The sequence below is a fragment of the Dipodomys merriami genome, unplaced genomic scaffold (assembly GCF_024711535.1).
Source record: "Dipodomys merriami isolate MVZ:Mamm:240054 unplaced genomic scaffold, mDipMer1.0.p SCAF_43, whole genome shotgun sequence".
In the NCBI taxonomy this organism is placed as follows: Eukaryota; Metazoa; Chordata; class Mammalia; order Rodentia; family Heteromyidae; genus Dipodomys; species Dipodomys merriami.
The window spans coordinates 10,731,912-10,751,690 of NW_027205937.1; the positions used below are offsets into that span (position 1 = coordinate 10,731,912).

Genomic DNA, 19,779 nt, shown 5'->3' on the forward strand with positions numbered 1-19,779 from the left:
ATATATGAATATTATCTTTTCCTGTGCTGGGGCTTCAATTCATGCCCTGGGAACTGGTCTGAATTTCTTTTTTCTTTCCTTTTCTTTTTTTTGCCAGTCATGGTGTCTGAAATCTGGGCGTGGGCACTGTCCCTCAGCTCTTCAGTTCAAGGTGAGCGAGCACTCTACCACTTGAGCTACAGTGCCACTTCTAGCTTTTTCTGCTTATGTGGTGCTAAGTTATTGAACCAGTGGCCTCATGCATGCAAGGCAAGCACTCTACCACTGAGCCACCTTCCCAGCCCCATGAATTTCTTGTCTTTAAGGACGGTGAGTTTTCCTCTTCACACATAGTGTCACAGAGTTACCCAGACCCTGAGTTCAAATCCCCGGCCTGCTAGAAAAATGATGCAATTTCCTAGCCAGGGTCTTATTGTTATTACTTTTTTTATGGCCTAGCACAGGGCTTGAACTCAGGTCTTTGCATCTCTGCCACAGCTGCTCACTGGATCCTACGACCCTACTTCAAATTTTGGAGCTGACAGAAAAAAAAAAAAAACAATAAAAAGGACAAGGATGAAACTGAGAAGTTCAAGAAGGTTGTTTTATTTTTTTTTTCCTTTGTATTGTGACCATCTGGGTCTAAATGACAAGCCCCAGAATGTGTACGTGACATTGCATTGCTAATGTTTGGTGGGCTATTAGGGAAGCCAAAGCTGAAACAAGCAACTTAGACCTGGAGGTCCAGTCTTGGAACTGCCACTAATGAATGGTGGGAAGTTCTAAGAAATTCATTCTGATATACATCCGTACAAATAGAATGTTATAAAAGTAACATTTAAATTAGTAGTTGGTATATGATTATATTCTAAAACTATACACAACAATTACTCTACATTGACTAATTTTCTTTTTTTATGGGTCCGGTCATAGGGCCTGACCTCTGGGCCTGGGTACTGTCCCTCAGCTCTTCAGCTCAAGGCTAGCACTCTACCACTTGGGCCACAACACCACTTCTGGCTTTTTTCTTTTTACTTATGTGGTGCTGAGGAATCGAACCCAGGACCTCAGGCCTGCAAGGCAAGCGTTCTAACACTGAGCCATCTATCTCTATCTACCAATCTACAAATTTATCTGTTTATACAATTGTCACTCCTGGGGGTCAGTGTTAGAGTGCTCACTGAGTATGTACAAAGTCCTAGGTTCCATTCCTCACTACCACTTGCACAGAAAAATCCAGAAGTCATGCTGTTGCTCAAACAGTCGAGTACTAGCTTTGAGCTTAAAAGATTAGGGACTGTTTCTAGACACTTACTCAAGATGCAGGTCTGGCACCAAAACAAAACAATAGAATGTTCTGACTGCAAAGATATAAGAATAGGACTGCAAATACATCATTGTAGAGCAAGCTAGGAGTCTGGTGATGTGAGCTGCCATGTAACCTGACTTAGCCAAAGGTAAACTGCTGCAACCCAGGTACACAGAACCAGATGCTTCTTTTTTTTTTTTTAATATCTTTCTTTTTTTTAATATTATTTTATTTTATTTGAGAACATACTGTACAGAGGGGCTACAATTACATGGGCAGGATAATGCATACATTTCTTACCAAGCATTGCAGCCTCCTCCTTTGTTTACCCTTCACCTCCCTTCCCAGCCTCCCCCCTCCCCCCACCTAATTATACCCCCCTCCCCCCCCCACCGACATTGTAAAGCTGGTTTTGACATGACATTTTGTACTTCTCATTGTTGCAACAGGTCCACCTGAATCCTTAAACGACTTGTTTGCCCCCATCTCCTCCACATTTTATACTGACATCAAATATAGTGAAAGCGGGGGTTACACTGTGGGGGAGGGACATACAAAGCAACAAAGAAATAATCTTATAAATGCGTTAGAAACATATGCATGAAAGAAACGAAAACATTAAAATACATATTTAAGGGTTCATTTTCCTAACATCACATTATCTGACCTTTTCCGCTTGACTCATACCTATACTAGATATTGCAAATAAGGGAAACCATGGGACCTATGCTTCTTTGGGCCTGGCTTACTTCACTTAATATAATTTTTTCCAAGCCTTTCCATTTCCTAACAAATGGGGAAATGTCATTCTTTCTGATGGAGGCATAGAATTCCATTGTGTATATATACCACATTTTCTTGATCCATTCATCTACTGAAGGGCATCTGGGTTGGTTCCATATCTTAGCTATGGTAAATAATGCTGCAATAAACATAGTTGTGCTGGTAGCTTTAGTGTGGTCTTGTTTGTAAACATTTGGGTAAATGCCCAAAAGTGGGATTGCTGGATCATAGGGGAGATCTATGTGAAGTATTTTGAGGAACCTCCATACTGCTTTCCAAAGTGGTTGAACAAGTTTACATTCCCACCAACAATGAAGTAAGGTTCCTTTCTGTCCACATCCCCTCCAGCATCTGTTGTTGTTAGAGTTCTTGATTTTTGCTGTTCTAACTGGAGTGAGGTGATATCTCAATGTTGTTTTGATTTGCATTTCTTTTATGGCTAGGGATGTTGAACATTTCTTCATGTGTCTATTGGCCATCCTTCTTTCTTCTTCAGAGAAGCTTCTCTTTAAGTCTTTCGCCCACTTATTTATTGGGCAGTTGTTTCTTTGAGGATTTGTTGTTGGGTGGTTTAATTTTTTGAGTTCCAAGTATATTTTAGATATGAGACCCTTGTCCGTTGTATGGCTAGTAAAGATCCTCTCCCAATCGGTGGGCTTTCTATTGATCTTGCTAGCTATGTCATTTGCCCTGCAGAAGCTCTGCAACCGTATGCAATCCCATTTGTCCAACCTTTCTTTGATTTGTTGTGCTTCCGGGTCTCTATTCAGAAAATTTCGGCCTGAGCCAAGGAGACCTAATGTTTCTCCTATTCCATCCTGTAATGTTTTCAGAGTGTCTGCTTTGAGTTCAAGGTCTTTGATCCATTTGGAGTTGATTCTGGTGCAGGGTGATATATAAGGATCTAGCTTTAGTTTTCTACATGTAGTTAACCAATTTTGCCAGCACCATTTACTGAAGAGGCTGTCTTTCTTCCATTCTATTGTTTTAGCTTCCTTATCGAAGATTAGATGGCTATAGGTCTGTAGGTTCATTTCTGGGTTTTCAATTCTATTCCATTGGTCCTAAGGTCTGTTCTTATGCCAATACCAAGCTGTTTTGATTACTATGGCTTTATAGTAGAGTTTGAAATTTGGTATTGATATTCCTCCAGCAGTGTTCTTTCTGTTGAGGCGCGTTTTTGCTATTCGGGGTCTTTTATTAGAACCAGATGCTTCTGACTCGCTCAGCCCTGTCATCCAAGATACTGGAGGGCTGAGATCAGACACTGGTGGTTTTAAAATCCAGTCCTGACAGGAAGTCTGCAAAACTCTGAGCTGTGGCTCAAAGTGGTAGATCTCTAGCCTTGAGCAAATGATCTTAGGACTGTGCCCCCAAACTTTCAGTGTAATCCCCGTGGCTGACTCACCACTCCCCTACAAAAAACCCACCCCTCTAAATCATTTGATGTGAACTTTGTGTAGTTTGGTAACATTGATGAAAGCACCCTAATTCTAATGACAGTGTGTGGGATACAGCTCTGTCATGAGTCTTATATGAGGAATGGTGTACTGAGTACATTCTTTCATCTGGTCCTTGTAAGAGCTCCAAAGATTATTGTACTGATGAGAACCTTGAGGCTCAGATATGTCCCCATGTCAGGGCCAAAATGATGTATGTACTGAACTCTAGTGAGTTTTCTCCTGCAGACAATTGTTTTGGTTTATTTTTTCTCGCTCATGAACCTTAAACTCAGGGCCTAGCTACTGACCCTTCCCTGTTGGGCTCATGGTTAGCACCCTACCAAGGGGACCCAAGGAAACCCTTACAAAAGTGTTACAGTCTAGGCATCTGTGGCTGATATCTGTCATCCTGCCTACTTTGACACATTTTTTTTCCTTCTCTGTAAAAATCCTGGGTCTCAGTATGAAGTATAATCCATATTCAAATATATGCATGTGATAAGGTGTAATGAATGAAATAAATGTTATGTATGTAGTAATACTAAATAAAATAAATAATGAATAAATAAGGGTAATGAATGTCAAATGGAGTAAGCCCATGTATGTAAAAAGATCACATATATGAATATTAATTTTTCCAGTGTTGGTGCTTAAATTCAGGCCTGGAAACTGGTCTGAAATTCTTGTCTTCAACAACAGTGAACTTCCCTTCCCCCACAGTGTCACAGAGTTTCCCAGACCCTGAGTTCAAATCCAGGCCTGCCAGAAAAATGGAGTAAATTCTAAGCCATGGCCTTAATTTATTTTTTTCAGGGCCGGGGCTTGAACTCATCTTGTGGCAATTCTGCCTCAGGTTCGATCACCCTAGGCTGGGGTGCAGCCAATGAACCCATAGCCCATTCTGAGATCCTAGGACCCAAGTTCAAATCTCGGGACTGATAAAAAAAAAAAAAAGGAGTGGGGCAGGGAAGTTGGCTCAGTAGTAGATTCCTTGCTTTGCATGCATAAGGCCCTGGGCTTGATTCCTCAGCACCACATATGCAGAAAAAAGCTGGAATTGGTGCTATGGCTCAAGTGGTAGAACACTAATCTTGAGATGAATAGTTGAGGAACAGTGTCCAGACCCAGATTTCTGGCGCCACAAACAACAAAAAAGAAAAAAAGAAAAAGGGGGGGTGAGAATAAGCCTAAAATTGGGAAGTTCCAGAAGGCGGTTTTACTTTGTTTTTTTCCTTTGTATTGTGACCATACTGGGTCTAAATGAAAGGGCCCAGAAAGAGTATGTGACCTTATACTGCTGAAGTTTGGTGGGCTATCAGGCAAGCCATAGCCAAAACCAGCAACCTAGGCCCAGTGTTCAAAATCTGGGACCGCCACCTACGAATGGCGGGAGATCCTAAGAAACGTATTCTGACATACATCCATATGAATGGAATGTTGTAAAAGTAACAATTACATTAGTAATTAGTGTATGATTATATTTTAAACTTAAAAACAATAATCATAGTACATTGACTAATTTTCAATTAATATTTTATTATATTTTCAACAATGAGAAATGAAGGAATAATTTAATTATGTATAATTGATAGTAATATAGGATATGTAATTTAATAATATACAGATATTTTTCTTATTTTATACATATATATATATATATATATATATATATATATATATATATATATATATATATTTCTACACTTGTCACTCCTGGTTCTCAGTGGTATAGTGCTTGCCTAGTAGGTATGAAACCCTGGGTTTGTCTCCACACTATCACATGCACAGAAAAGCCGGAAGTGGTGCTGTCACTCAAGCACCAAAGAAAAGTTAGAAGGTTCTAACTGCAAGTATACAAGGCAAGGGCATTAAATACTTCATGACAGAGCAAGCTGGGAATCTGAAGATAACAGCTGCCATCTATCCTGACAGCCAGAGGTTAACAGCTGCAAACCAATTCCATCGAACCAGATGCTGCTTACTCACCCTAGCTGCTCAGGTGGTGGGTTGAAAACTCAGTCCTGGCAAGAAGTCTGTGAGACTCTGAGCTGAGGCACAAAGTGGTAGAGCTCTACCCTTGAGGAAAAGATCTTAGGACAGTACCCACAACCCTATGAGTGCAAACCCTGAGTCTGATGACCCTTTCTCTCCCCCCAACCCCGACTAACCACCTGTCTAAACCGTTAGATGTGAACTTGTGTGGTTCGTGACATGTTTCTGAAGGAATGGAAATACTGATGAAAACATCCTAATTCTAATGACAGCTTGAGGGATATGAAGAGTCCTTCATATATATGAAGAGTCCTTCCTGGGGTGCTGGGTGCTGAGTCCTTCACGGGGTGTATTCTTTCATCTGATCCTGGTTAGAGCTCCACAAGTAAGATGATTGTGCAGGTGAGAAACTTGAGGCACAGATATTTCCCAAGGCAAGGCCAAATTTATGTATGTACTGAACTCTATTGAGGTGTCTCTGCAGACAATTGTTTTGGTTTATTTTTCTCCATCATGAACCTTGAACTCAGAGCCTAGACACAGATTTTCCTCTTATGCTCATGGCTAACACTCTACCGTGCCGAGCCAAGGAACCCCTTGCAGCAAAGTGTCACAGCTTAGGTGTCTTTAGCTGAGGTCTATCATCCTGCCTGCTCAGGAAGCTGAGGATCTGGGTTCAATACTATCCCACACACAAAAGGTCCCATGACATTATCATCTCCTATTCACCACTTAGAAACTTGAAGTAGAAGCTGGGTGTCCGTGACTCATGCTTATCATCCTAGCTACTTACTCAGCAGGCTGAGAGCACAGGATCATGGTCCAAAGCCAGCCTGAGCAGGAGATTCCTAGAGATGGTTATCTACAGTGAACCAACAGAAAACCTGAATGGGTTCTGTAGCTCAAGTGGTAGAGCTCTCCACTTAAGCTGAAGAGCTGAGTGACAGCACCCAGGCCCAGACTTCAACTCCTCCAACTTACAAGAAAAGAAAGAAAGAAACCTGAAGTGCAGTGCTGGGAATGGGTCTTAGCGGTAGAGTGCTTTGCATGTTTGAAAACCTGGCTTTGAATCCTCAGTGGCACATCACTAGAAAAAGCCTGTAGTGGCTCTGTGGCTTAAGTGGTAGAGTGCTATCCTTGTACAGGAGAAACTCAGGTACCGTGCGCAGTTCCTGAATTTAAGCTCCAGGACTGTTATATGCACACAAATTACCCCCCCCCACACACACACACACAGATACCAGAAGTGAAACTGTGACAACAAAGGGTAAAGCACTGGGAAGTAGGCACTGAGAGGAGACTTGAGCTGGTACAGCTTCTTTCCAGGATTTGCCTTTGTTTTAGAGATTTTAGAAAAAAAAAAAAACTTTAAACAAGGATAACTAGACCTTGGCTCCAAGCAGCCCTGCTCCTGGAATGGAAAGAATGCCTCTAGAATGGAAAGAATGCCTCTAGTTTCCCCTCCCCTTAACAACCTAACTTACCTTGATTGTTGAGTTAAAGACTGACACATAAAACAGATAGAATGTAATCTGGCTGCAACTACCGGACACCATCTGCTTATGGTGGTAAACCCTACCTTTCACACATGCTTACAGTAAACTCTGCCTATTAGCCACCTGTGTGTGGTCTGGTATGACCATGCAATCCTTTTGTATGGTATGATTTCATTGGTCACCTGTGCATGTCCTGGCTCGATCTCATGGATTTTGCCTTTAAAAACCAAAGAATGGGGGATGCTCAGGGTGGCAGTATCAGCTCCTTAGCCTGTGCTGTGGCCCTGGCTGGTCAGTGTAGAAACCTTCTCAATAAAGTTGCTTCTTTGTTACCAACTTTGCTGAGGTGGGCTCTGTCACTCCAGACGACTAGGTGGGTTTGCCTGCCTGAGTAGGGGTCTTCCTATCACACATTGTGCTTCTGTTCTGAGCTCATGGTCAGTACTCAGGCACTGTGTTCAAACCTAGCCTCCCAAGGCCCAACTAGGAGAGGTCAAATGTTTCAAAACCTGATGAGCTCCACCAGACCTACATAACAGGGAACATTGTGATTTTGCAAATGTGCTTAGATGTAGCAAGCTTCCAAAAACCTAGGGAGGCAATGTTGCCAATAATGAATCATTGCATTAGGTTCAGCTCCCTGGTTGTTGTCTGCCAGAAGGAATCTTGAACTAATTGTAGCAGTTTGTTTCAACACTAGAACATATTCTAACAAAGACAGAATAAGTGCAGGGAACTTGGCCTGCCCCGGGAGGTGGCACAAATGAAGGCTTCCTGTCAAAACAGAGCACTGGGGAGAGAGATATCTTGGGGTACAAAGAGGCCCTTTTCTCCTAGTCTTCAGGGCCTGCCCACAATCATCATCACTAGTTGGCCCAGATATAGTTGTTTGTTAGAGAGCTGTAGGGAGTGAGGCCTTTTGTCTGCCTGTTCCAACAAAGAGACAGACGTCCTCCAGCAACCTGGGCTGTGGAGAAACCCTCAGGCTATTCTGGGAACAGGGAGGGGGGCACTGGAACATGCACTGTCTTGAAAGCACCCTCTGTGCTATGAAATCATTCTATTCAAAGCAAATTTCCTAACTGGGTGCCTTTCTTCATAGTGACTCTGCATGTTCACTAATAGAAATACATTCACACATCCATAGACACATGGAGTTACTGGCTATATATATATATTTTTTTTGGTGCAGGCCCTGAGGCTTGAACTGTGAGCTTAGGCATTGTCCCTGAGCTAATTTTTCAAAAGGAAGCAATTTATTGTGCCTTAAACCATGATACATCATTAAATGAAGGCATAATTTAATACTTAATAATGATTAGTAATATATTACCTGTAATTTAATGATATATAGACTTCTCACATTCTATAAATATATTTATATATTTAAATATACAATGGAATATACATATACATCTCTCTCACTCTCTATGCATATATATGTATTTGCAGTAATTTATGCATCTATCTATTTATATATTGGCCACTCCTGGAGGTTAAACTTAGGTCCTGGGAACTCCCTGGCAGTGAATTTGTTTGATGCTGCTGTGCTTACATTGATCCCTTGATGAATTGGCTTTCGAGGCCCTGAGTTCAAATCCTAGCAGCTCCAAAGACAATAGATGGAGTAAGAAGCCAATGTTGACTTGTTCTGCTGTCTGTGAAAATATTGTTTTCTAGGTACAATATGTAATACCTACACAAATACATATATGATGTACATTATAAATGTATATAAATATTATTTTGCCAGTCCTGGGGCTAGAATTCATGCCCTGGGAAATGCTCTTGACTTTCTTTTATTCAAGGAGGGTGAACTTCCACTTCACCCACAGCAAAATAGAGTTACCCAGGCCCTGATTTCAAATCCCAGGTATGGCAGATAAAATGTCCCAAATTCCAAGCCAGGACCTTAACTTTGGGGGGGGGGCCAGGCACGGGTCTTGAACTCAGTTCGTCACATCTCTGCCTCAGCCTTGATTACCCTAGGCTGGGGTGCAGCTTTTACACCCACAGATGATCCAAGGATCCTAGGACCCAATTTCAACTCCCAGCACTGGCCAGCAAACAAACAAATCAAAATGGAAGAAGAAAAACCAGAAAGTTTTACACAACAGTTTTTACTTTGTTTCTTTTGCACAGTGACCATCCTGGGTCTCACTGACTTGGCTTGAAAATTGTACATGACTTTGCATGGCTGAGGCTGGTGGGCGGTCAGTGTAGCGGGAGGTTAACCCAGACACCGGCGAACTGAGTTCAAGCCTGGGACTCCCACATACACATGGTTGAAGATCCTAGGAAACTGGTTCCTATCTCTAGGAACACTAATAGAATGTTTGAAATGTGCTAATTGAATTACTATTTAACTAGTCTTTCTAATATAAGATTGTATACATTAAATATAGGTCATTGATTAATTTAATTAATGCTTTATTAAGTCTTCTACCGAGATTAATTAATGGAGGAATAATTTTAGACCAAATAATTAGTAGCAATAGAATATATAAAATTAAGATATAGACATCACTCTTCATATAGAGTTATACACTAGAATCTACATAAATGTCTATCTGTCTCTCTCTGTATATGTTTATAGATGCATATACATATGTAAATACACACATACTTCATTTTACACATCTATGTGTTCATATATTGGCCACTCCTAGGACCAAATTTGACCGAAAACTCCATTTGCATCAGACTGGTGTGCTAACATTGACCCACGTCCCATTCATGAAGTGGGCTTTCTATGCCCTGAGTTCAAATCACAGAACTGCCAAAAACTTAAGTAATCCTGGTGGAAGAAGCCAAATGTCCCATTTGTCTTCCTTATCGGTGAAAGTCCTGGGTCTCAGGAATGAGGTATAGTACATTGGCAAATCTATGGTCTATGTAATAAGATGTAAAAAAGGTTATGTGTGTAATCATACTCACTAAAATACATAAGAAATAAATAAAACACAAAATAAAATGAATAACCACACTAACTGCAATATGCAGTAAACATGTGTATGTAAATATGAATCCTGTATTTAAAATACATATGAATATTATTTTTGCAAGAGCTAGGACTTGAATTCAGGCCCTGCGAAAAAGCCTGACTTTCTTGTCTACCAGCATAGTGAGCTTCCCCTTCTGCCACAGTGCTTTAGATGTACCTAGGCCCTGAGTTCAAATCCCAGGACTGGCAGAAAAAATGGCATGAATTCCAAGCCAAGCAGCCTCATAATTTTTAAAATATTTTAATGTGTTTACTTTTTTTTATTTTCATTTTCTCAAGCACAGAGCTTGAACTCAGGGCATGGCAACTGTGCCTCAGCTTTGATCATTCCAGGCTGGGGTGCAGCCAAAGGACCCACAGCCAAACCTGAGTTCCCGGGGCCCAAATGCTGACAGGAATAATAAATACATAAAACAACACAGAAACAAAGAAGAAAAACCTGCAACTTGCAGATGGCTGCCGGTTTTTCCATTTGTTTTCTTTGCAAGGTTACCTTCCTGGGTCTGAATGACATGGCTGAAAAGTGTTGGAAACCTGGCATTGCTGAAGGCTGGAGGGCTACCAGGGAAGCCATAGGCCAACACGGCAACATAGGCCCTGGGTTCAAACTTGGTCCTGACCTCTACAAACAGCGGGAGATCCTAATAGTCTCATTCCTATTCATAGGAATACCGATGGAAGGTTATGAATGTCAAGGTGTAATTAGTTGTTCCTGAATGATGCTACCATAAAATTAGAGTGATTTTATGAGGCCGATGGATTTTCATGAATATTTTTGAAACATTAAAAGAATACTATTAATTACATGGACTCAATAGTTTTGGGACAGTGGTTGATTTAATTAACAATTCATTAAGGATGAAAACAATAATATAAATTACATGGAGGCACTAAAATACCCAAATATTGGTAGGAATTTAGCCTAGTTAGCTGAATAATGTATAGACATCTCTGGAACTCTTTGAGGATCTATATTTTTTTGTGTACTACCATCTGTATGTCAATCTGTTCTTATTTTGTCAACCCCTGGGGCTCGATCTCAGGTGTTGGAAACTGCTTGTCAACTCCATATGCCCCAGGCTGGCATACTGACACTCGCCAATTTATGAATTGGGCCTTGTAGGTTGTGAGTTCAGATGCCAGCACTTACAAAAATTGTTTCATAGAGTAAGAAACTCTTGGTGACACAGGTTTTCCTTCGCTGTGAATGTCCTGGATGTCAGGTGTGAAGTGTCATACATAGGCAAATCTATCCTATGTAATAAATGAAATAAATAGTCCATGTGTAAGAACAGTCAATAAAATAAATGGTAAATAAGTGAATTAAAAAATAAATAGCTACACTAAGCACAATATAGAGTCAATATTTGGGGCTCGATCTCAGGGCCTGGGAACAACCTGGCAGCTGAATTGGCTAGAGGCTGCTGTGCTGGGAGCCACAAATAAATGAATTGAGCTTTCTAGGCCCTGAGTTTAGATAACAACACTGACAATAATGTAATCATAGAGTGGGAAGCCGAAAGTAATACATGATTTTCTTTTCTTTGAAAATGCTCAGTGTCAGGTAGGATGTATAATTTGGATGCAAATCAATAAGCTATGTAAGTAGAATGTCACAAAGGTAAAAAAAGTCATAGGTGGTAAGATTTGTCACTACAACAAATGATAAACAGATTGAATTAGTAATGAATCATTCTAGGATAAAATTAGATGTGGTAATTATAGGATGTGGATTAAGTTTAATTAATATTTTATTAAGTATTAACAGAATAAAAATTGCATGGAGACATAAATACCTAATAATTGGTAGTAGTACATGATGCATAATTTAATAACATATAGACACCTGTCTCATTCTCTAAAATATTTAATTATATGTATGGATGTATGTACATATATGATAAACAATAACAGGATATTGAGTATTAATTAATGCTTTATTAATTGTTAGCTGGGACACATCAATAAATGGAGATATAATTTAATACCTAATAATTGATAACAATATTATCTATAATGTAATAATATAGACATCTCTCTTTTGTCTATATAATATTTATATACAACAATCTATCTATTTATACCTCCTTTACGCCTGGGGCTCAGTGATTGAGTGCTCCCCTAGTAAACATGAAGCCCTTGGTTTGATTCCTCAGTGTCACTTAAGCAGAAAACCTGGAAGTTCTGCTGTCTTTCAATCAATTGAGTGCTAGCCTTGAGCACAAATGCTTAGGGAGAGTGTCTAAGCCCTTACTCAAGCCCCACCACTGCCACCAAAAAATGGTAGAATGTTCTAACTGCAATTATAGAAGGACAGGACTTCAAATACCACATCACGGACAAGCCAGGAGTCTGGCACTGACAGTTGGACCTAACCTGACTCAAGCAGATGTAAACAGCTGCAACTGAGCTCCACAGAAGCAGATGCTGCTGGCTTACCCCCATCATCCTGGCTGCTTGGGAGCTTTAAAACAAAGCTCTGGTAGGAAGTATATGAGATTCTTGGAGATGTGGCTCTAAGTAGCAGAGCCTTAGCCTTGAGCAAATGTTATTAGAACAGTATCCCCATGCGTTGAGTTCAAGCCCTATGGGTATCCTGCCCCCCCAAAAAAAAACACCCCACTAAACCATTAGATGTGAACTTGTGTGATTTGTGAAATATTCCTCAAAGAATGCTGATACTGATGACAGCATCCTTATTCTAATGACAGCTTGTGGAATAGAGCTAAGTGCTGAATCCTTCATAGGGTGCTCTGTGCTGAGTGTGGCACAGGGTTCTGTGTGCTGAGTTCTTCACAGGGTGCAGTGTGCTGAGTCCTGCATTGCGTGCTTGGTGCTAAGTCTTCACAGGATGTTGTGTGCTGAGTCCTTCAAAGAGTGCCATCTGCTGTGTCCTTCACAGAGTGCATTCTTTCATATGGTCCTTTTAAAGCTACACAACTGAGATGATTATGCAGACAAGAATATGGAGATACAGGTATGTCTCCATGGCAGAGACAAAATTATGTATTACTGAAGAGTGGGTGAGTTGTCTACTGCAGACAATTGTTTTGTTTTGTTTTTTCTCAGTGATGAACCTTGCACTCGTGGCATTGGTACTGACCCTTACCTCTTGGGCACATGGCTATTACTCCACCATGTGCAGCCAAGTACCCCCTTGCAGTACAGTGTCACAGCATAGGGATGTATAGCTGAGGTCTGTCAGCCTGCCTTCTCAGGAAGCTGAGATCTGAGGATCTGGCTTCCAAACTATTCCAGACACAAAAGGTCCCATGAGAATACTATCTCCAATTCACCACTAAGAAACCTGAAGTGGAAGCTGGATGCTTGTCACTCATGCTTGTCATTCTAGTGCCTCAGGAGGATGAGATCTGAGGATCATGGTTCAAAGCTAGCCTGGGCAGGAAAGTCCTCAAGACATTTAGCTCCAATAAACCATGAGAAAACCTGAAATGGTACTTTGGCTTAAGTGGTAGAGCACAAGACTTGAGGGACAGCACCCAGGCTCAGACTTCAACTCCTACAAGCAACAACAACAGAAAAGAAACAAAATAACAAACCTGAAGTAGAGGGCTGGGAATGTGCCTTAGTGGTACAGTGCTTTTCATCTATGAAACTCTGGACTTGATTTCTCAGGAACACATCACTAGAAAAAAAAAGCCTGATGTGGTTCTGTTGCTCAAGTGAGAGAGGGCTATTCTTGTACAAGAGAAATTAGGTACAGTGCTCAGTTTCTGACTTCAAGCTCCAGGACTGGTGTATGTGTGCACGCGCGCATGCACACACACACACACACACACACACACACACACACACACACACACACACACACAGACTAGAAGTAAAAGCTGTGACACAAAATGGTAAAGCACTGGGCTCCTGCACTGAGCTCGTTGTCAGCACCCAGGTCCTGTGTTCATCCCCAAAACCTTGCCACCCAGAGCTCACCTTGGAGAGGTCAAAGGTTTCAAAGCTTAATGTGCTTCAACAGTCCTAGATGACAAGAAGCATGGTGAGATCAGACATGTGCTTGGATTTCCAAAGCTTCCGGAAACATAGCAGAGGCATCATAGGCCCATCATCATCCTCATTGAAACATTTCTTGAGGTTAAGTGCCCTAGTTGTCTGCCAGAAGGACTCCTGAATTATATTGAGCACTGTATCTGAACAGCAGAATATAGTTTCACAAAGGCAGGATAAGTGCTGGGAACTTGGCCTGCCAAAGGAGGTGGCATCAATGAAGGCTGCCAGTCAACAGGGAGCACTGGGGAGAGAGATAGCTTGGGGTATAAAGAGGCATTTTTATACTGACCTTCAGAGCCCATCCACACTCAACCCTCACTAATTGGCCCAGATGCAGTTGTTTGTTACACAGCTGTACAGGACTGAGGCCTTTTGTCTGCCTGTCCAGACAATGAGAGAGACTTCTTCCAACAGGCCTGGGAGGCAGAGAAACCCTCAGGTTGCACTGGGAACTGTGAGGGGAGCCCAGGAACATGCACTGTCATGAAAGCAGTCTCTGTGTTATGAAATCATTGTATTCAAAACAAAATTTCTAGCTTGATGCCTTTTATCATAGCTACTCTGGAGCTTCACCTATAGAAATATATCCACACATACACAAAGACATGGAAGTAGTTCCTGGGGTTGAACTATGAGCATAGGCATTGTCCCTGAGTTACTTTTGCTCAAGAGTAGTGCATTAACCTTGAGCCACAGACCCACTTTTGGGTTTTCTGTGACTTCTTAGAAATAACAATGTCATGGACTTTCCTATGCTGGCTGGATTCAAACTCAGATTCTCTACATCTCAGCCTCCTGAGGATCGAGGATTCTAGTCAGCAGCCACTGTCACCTGCCTTTCTTTTCTTCTTCATTTCTTAATCTGGACAATCTGACTACTTAACAGCATCATTCCAATGCCTTGAATTTATAAGTAAACTACCCAATGTTCTTTATAGGTGCTTTCTCTGAGAAGGATTTTTTTTCCTCCTCTTCTCTGGTCACAGGTTTGAAGCCAAAAGTGAGAAATGAGTGTCACATGATTTTGGCAGTAAATGTCCACAGGACATGCCAGTTCAGTCACTTAGCATTGAGCTGCAGTGAATTTACTGTCTCAGCACCAGAGGACCAAAACCTGGAGCCATCCTCATACTCTCTGCCTATTAAATCATCTAATAATTTTCAGTGTTTTGTGTCTCCAACCTGAAGTACCTAGAACATACTAGAAGCATCTTCATGTTTCCTTTTTTCTCTAGTACCTCTCAAGATTTAGACTAAGAGTTTGTGTGGAGCAGATCCTCGGCGAATCACTGAGAAAAGCCACTTGAAGTCTCCTCAGGAGATCTCTGTTCAAAGCCAGCCCCAGCAGGAAAGTCTGCAAGACTCTTATTTCCAATAAACCACCAGAAAACCAGAAGTGGATCAGTGGCCCAGAGGGTAGAGCTCCAGCCTTGAGAAAGAAAGCCGAGCAGGAGATACAAGCAAGACCAGGCAGGAAAACCTGGCAGGCACGTATGTCCAATTAACCCAGATGGGTAGAAGTGGAGCTGTGGCAGTGGTAGAGTCTCAGCCTTGAGCAAAACAGCTGAGGAACACATAGGGCCCTGAGTTTAAGCCCTGATATGGCCACCAAAAAAATTCAAAAAGAGAAGGCCAAGTTTATGTATCAGTGTCCTATCTACTTATGTGTGTATATTACCTCCCTGAGTGCAAACAGATTGTATGCAATGCTTCTCCTTTTATGTAAGATTTATTTTTCAGATAGACTTGATGCGCATACTGCATCGTTCTCTTCTTTTCAGGCCCATGGCTTTTCTCTTCCATAGTTCCAGACCTGTGTCCTTATATGATGCACACTTAAGGTCTCAGCAGCCTTTATTTACATTTTATTATGAGGCCAAGGCAGGAACAGTCACAAATCAGGCAGGGGAACAGAAGATCAGGTTTGTTTTTTTTTTTTTAAAATAACGAGTATTCAGAAAATTAAACTTGGGGAATGGAAAATGGTAGCATACTTATGTAGAAAATACCATTATGAAAAAGATGAGAGGGCTGGGAATGTGGATTTGTGTGAGAGTGCTTGCCTAATATGCAAGAAGCACGGCATTTGATCACTCTATAGCACATGCAGAGAAAAAGCCAGAATTGGTGCTGTGGCTCAAGTAGTAGAGTGCTAGAGACAGTGCCCAGACCTTGAGTTCAACTCAAGTACAAGTAACTTCTCATCACCAAGGGAAACCCAGGAAGCTCTTGAACATCTGCCCTTTCAGAAGTGGAATTCAGAGTGTCATAGACTTTCCTGACCTGGCTGGCTTCACCCTGTGATCCTCAGACCTCAGCCTCCTGAGCTAGGGTGATGGGCCTTACTACTGGTGCTCTGCTAGGTCAGAATTGTAATGACATTGACAATATAAGTCAACTGCTTATCACAAAGGGCTTGGGGAGCATATTAAGCCTTTCAACAATGGACCTTTCAGAACTCTGTAGGACACAAGGTTATAATGCTAGGGTCTGAGAGGCTGGGCATATGGATTTGCTAAACTTGAACCTTGAGCTCTGACTCCAGTTCTGGTGTACATCAGCGTTCATTTTCCAGAGAATGTTCTCCTAATTAGCAAATAGGAAAAGTACTTTGATTAACCCTCACTTTTTGCTCATTGTGTGTCTCGAACTCAAGCCTGGGCACTGTTCCTGAGCCCTTCATCTCAAGGTGAACACTCTACCACTTGAACGACAGCACCACATGGGGTCTTTTGGTGGTTCATTGGAGATAAATGTCTAGCAGGCTTTCCTTGCCTATGCTGCTTTGAACTGTAGTCTTCGGATCTCAGCCTCCTGAGAAGATAGGGTTCCAGGTGTGAGCCACTGGCATCTGGCCTATTGTTTTTGCCAGTGTTGGGACTTGAACTTATGGCCTGGTTACTGTCTGTGTGCTTCTTTTTCTCAAGGCTAGTGCTCTACCACTTGAGCACTCCACAGCTTGTGTTTTTTTTTCTGAGTATGTGGCACTGAGAATTCAATTCCTGGCATTCATGCATGCTGAGAGAGCTCTCTACCCCTAAGCCACATTCCCAGTCCCATCCTTATAAATTTATCCCTCAACTTGCCTATCCTCAAGGAAAGGCTCCTGAATATAAATCATCTAAAGAAATTCCTATAGGAAGGTGTTAAAGATCAACAAGACAAAGTTCATTTTTGGGAGAGACTCTAAACATGTGAAGACTGTGACAAATGCCTCCATTTTATTATGTATCATGTTTCAACACATAATAAATTATTAATGAAAAATGAGTCAATGTCCTAAATTATTATGTAAAATTTTATAAGAGATGTGTAAAATGTAATAAATTTTATGTGTATAACAATACTAATACAATAAATAATGAGTAAATGAATAAATTATATAAATACAGAAATACAAAATGAATAATAAAAAATCATAGTTTGTAATAAACATACACATGTAATACATCACATATATTACACATGTACATAAATATTATTTTCCATTATAGGGATTTCATTCAGGCCCTGGGAACTCTACCCTGAATTTCTTTTCCTCAAGGACAGTGAGCTTCCCCTTCACCTACGATGCAAAAGAGTTACCCGGATGGTGAGATCAAATCCCAGCAGTGGCAGAAATACTAGCTCCAGTTCCAAGACAGTGACTTTATTAGTTTTAATGCAAGCAGTTATGTTTATTCAGTTCCATACTGAACATTTTAAAAACAGCAGTGTATAATTTTGTATATCTATTCAGACATCCTTCCCTTACCTGCAAGGTGCTTCCCCGAGGTCTAAATAGTTTCATTTTTGTACATTTTTTGTTGTAAAAATGCTGTATAGAGGGGATGCAGTTACATGAGCAAAGTAATGAGTACATTTACTATTGAGCATTGTTGCCTCCTCCGTTGTTTTCCCCTTGCCATCCCTTCCCTCCCACATCCACAGCTATCCCCCCAACCCCCAGCTGAGGTCAGTGACTTAATTTTTTGTTTTTGGCTTGGCACAGGATTTGAACTCAAGTAGAAGAATCTCTGTACCTTCCCTCACATTTCTACAGATTTACCAAGATCTTGAGTTCAAATCGCAGGCTAGGAAAGAAAACTAGAAGAAATTCCAAACCATGGGGACTTTTTTCAATTTACTTAAATAATTAATTAATTTTTTTATTCATTCTTTTTTTTTTTTGCCAACCATGGGGCTTGAACTCAGGTCGTGGCAATTCTACCTCAGCTTTGATTGCCTTAGACTGGGCTGCAGCCTCTCACCCATAGTCGATGCTGGGATCCTAGGCCCAGAGGGCTTGCAGGAAGAAAAAAAATGTGCGACAGCACAAAAAGTAGCGAGCTGCAGAGGACTGGGGGTTTTACATTATTTTTTTCTTTGCAGGGTGACCATCCTGAGTCTGAATGACACAGCTGCAAAGTGGAGTTGAAATGCTATTCCTGAAGGCTTGTGGGCCATCAGGGAAGCCATAGGCCAACCTGTCAACATAGGCCCTGGGTTAAAAATCTAAGTCCTGACACCTACCAATGGCAGGACAGCACAAGAGACTCATTCCTATGCATAGGAATACTGATTGAAAGAGTAGTTCGTGCATCACTCAAGTATAAAAGGGGATGTAATAATCCTAGGATGCTGACTGATTTTAATTGATAGTTTATTAATCTTAAAAAGAATAATATTACTTCAAAGGCAGTATAATAAATACCTAAGAGATGGTAGGAATGTAGTAGGCGTCATTCAGTCAGATAGATGGCTCTGGCACTCTTTACCAATATGTATCAATTGTATATCAAATGTATACACCATCTGCCAATCCATGTATCACTGTTTTGGCCAAACCTGGGCTCCATCTCAGCACCTGGGAACCACCTCACAGCTTTATTGGCTAGAGGCTGCCATGCACACCCTTACCCATTCATGAATTGGGCCTGATAGGCCCCGAGTTCGGATCCCAGCACTGCCAAAATTTAATCTTGGAGTAAGAAGCTGAGTGTTACACAGGTTTTCCTTTTCTGGGAGAGTCCTGAGTGTCAGGTATGATAGTGAACACATCTACAAATCTAGATGCTATGTGATAGGAAGTAAACAATGTAAGAAACGGTATAGGTGTCATCAGAGTCAATAAAATAATTGGTAAATAAATGAATAAAATGAGAAATGGAATGAATAACCATACCAAACATGATATTGTCTGACTATATGGAAGTATAAATTCTGTCTTTAAAATGTAAATAAAATGTATATGAGGAGTATGTTTTGCAGGACTGAGGTTGAATTCAGGCCTAGGGAACAGGCCTGACTTTCTTGGCTTCATGTATGGTGTGATTCCCCTAGCCTGACAGTGCTGCCTATTTACACTGACCTTGAGTTCAAATCCAAGGCCTCGCAGAAAAAATGGCACGAATTGCAAAACAGGGAGATAAATAAATATTTTTTAAATTTTTTAATTGTTTAATTTTTTAATTGTTTTTATTTTTTAATTTAATTTTTTTTGTTTGTTTTTGGCCATACACGTGGCTTGAACTCAGATCATGACAGCTCTGTCTCAGCTTCCATCACACTAGCCTGGGGTGCAGCTTCCAGAACCAAAGCTGATCCTGGAATCCTAAGACCTGATGTCTGACAGGAAAACAAAATGAAAATGACACTAAAACAAGCCGCCAGCTGCCCATGGTAGGCGGTTTATTGGCTTTGGTTCCTTGCACAGTGACCATCCTAGGTCTGAATGACATGGATGCCACGCACAGGTGACCTGTCATTGTT

The 19,779-nt window shown here is 41.1% G+C and overlaps 1 pseudogene; it reads left to right on the forward strand.

Moving 5' to 3' along the window:
• LOC138807728 (MTRF1L release factor glutamine methyltransferase-like) overlaps positions 1-19,779 on the forward strand; it is a 60,443-nt pseudogene that overhangs the window by 9,540 nt on the left and 31,124 nt on the right.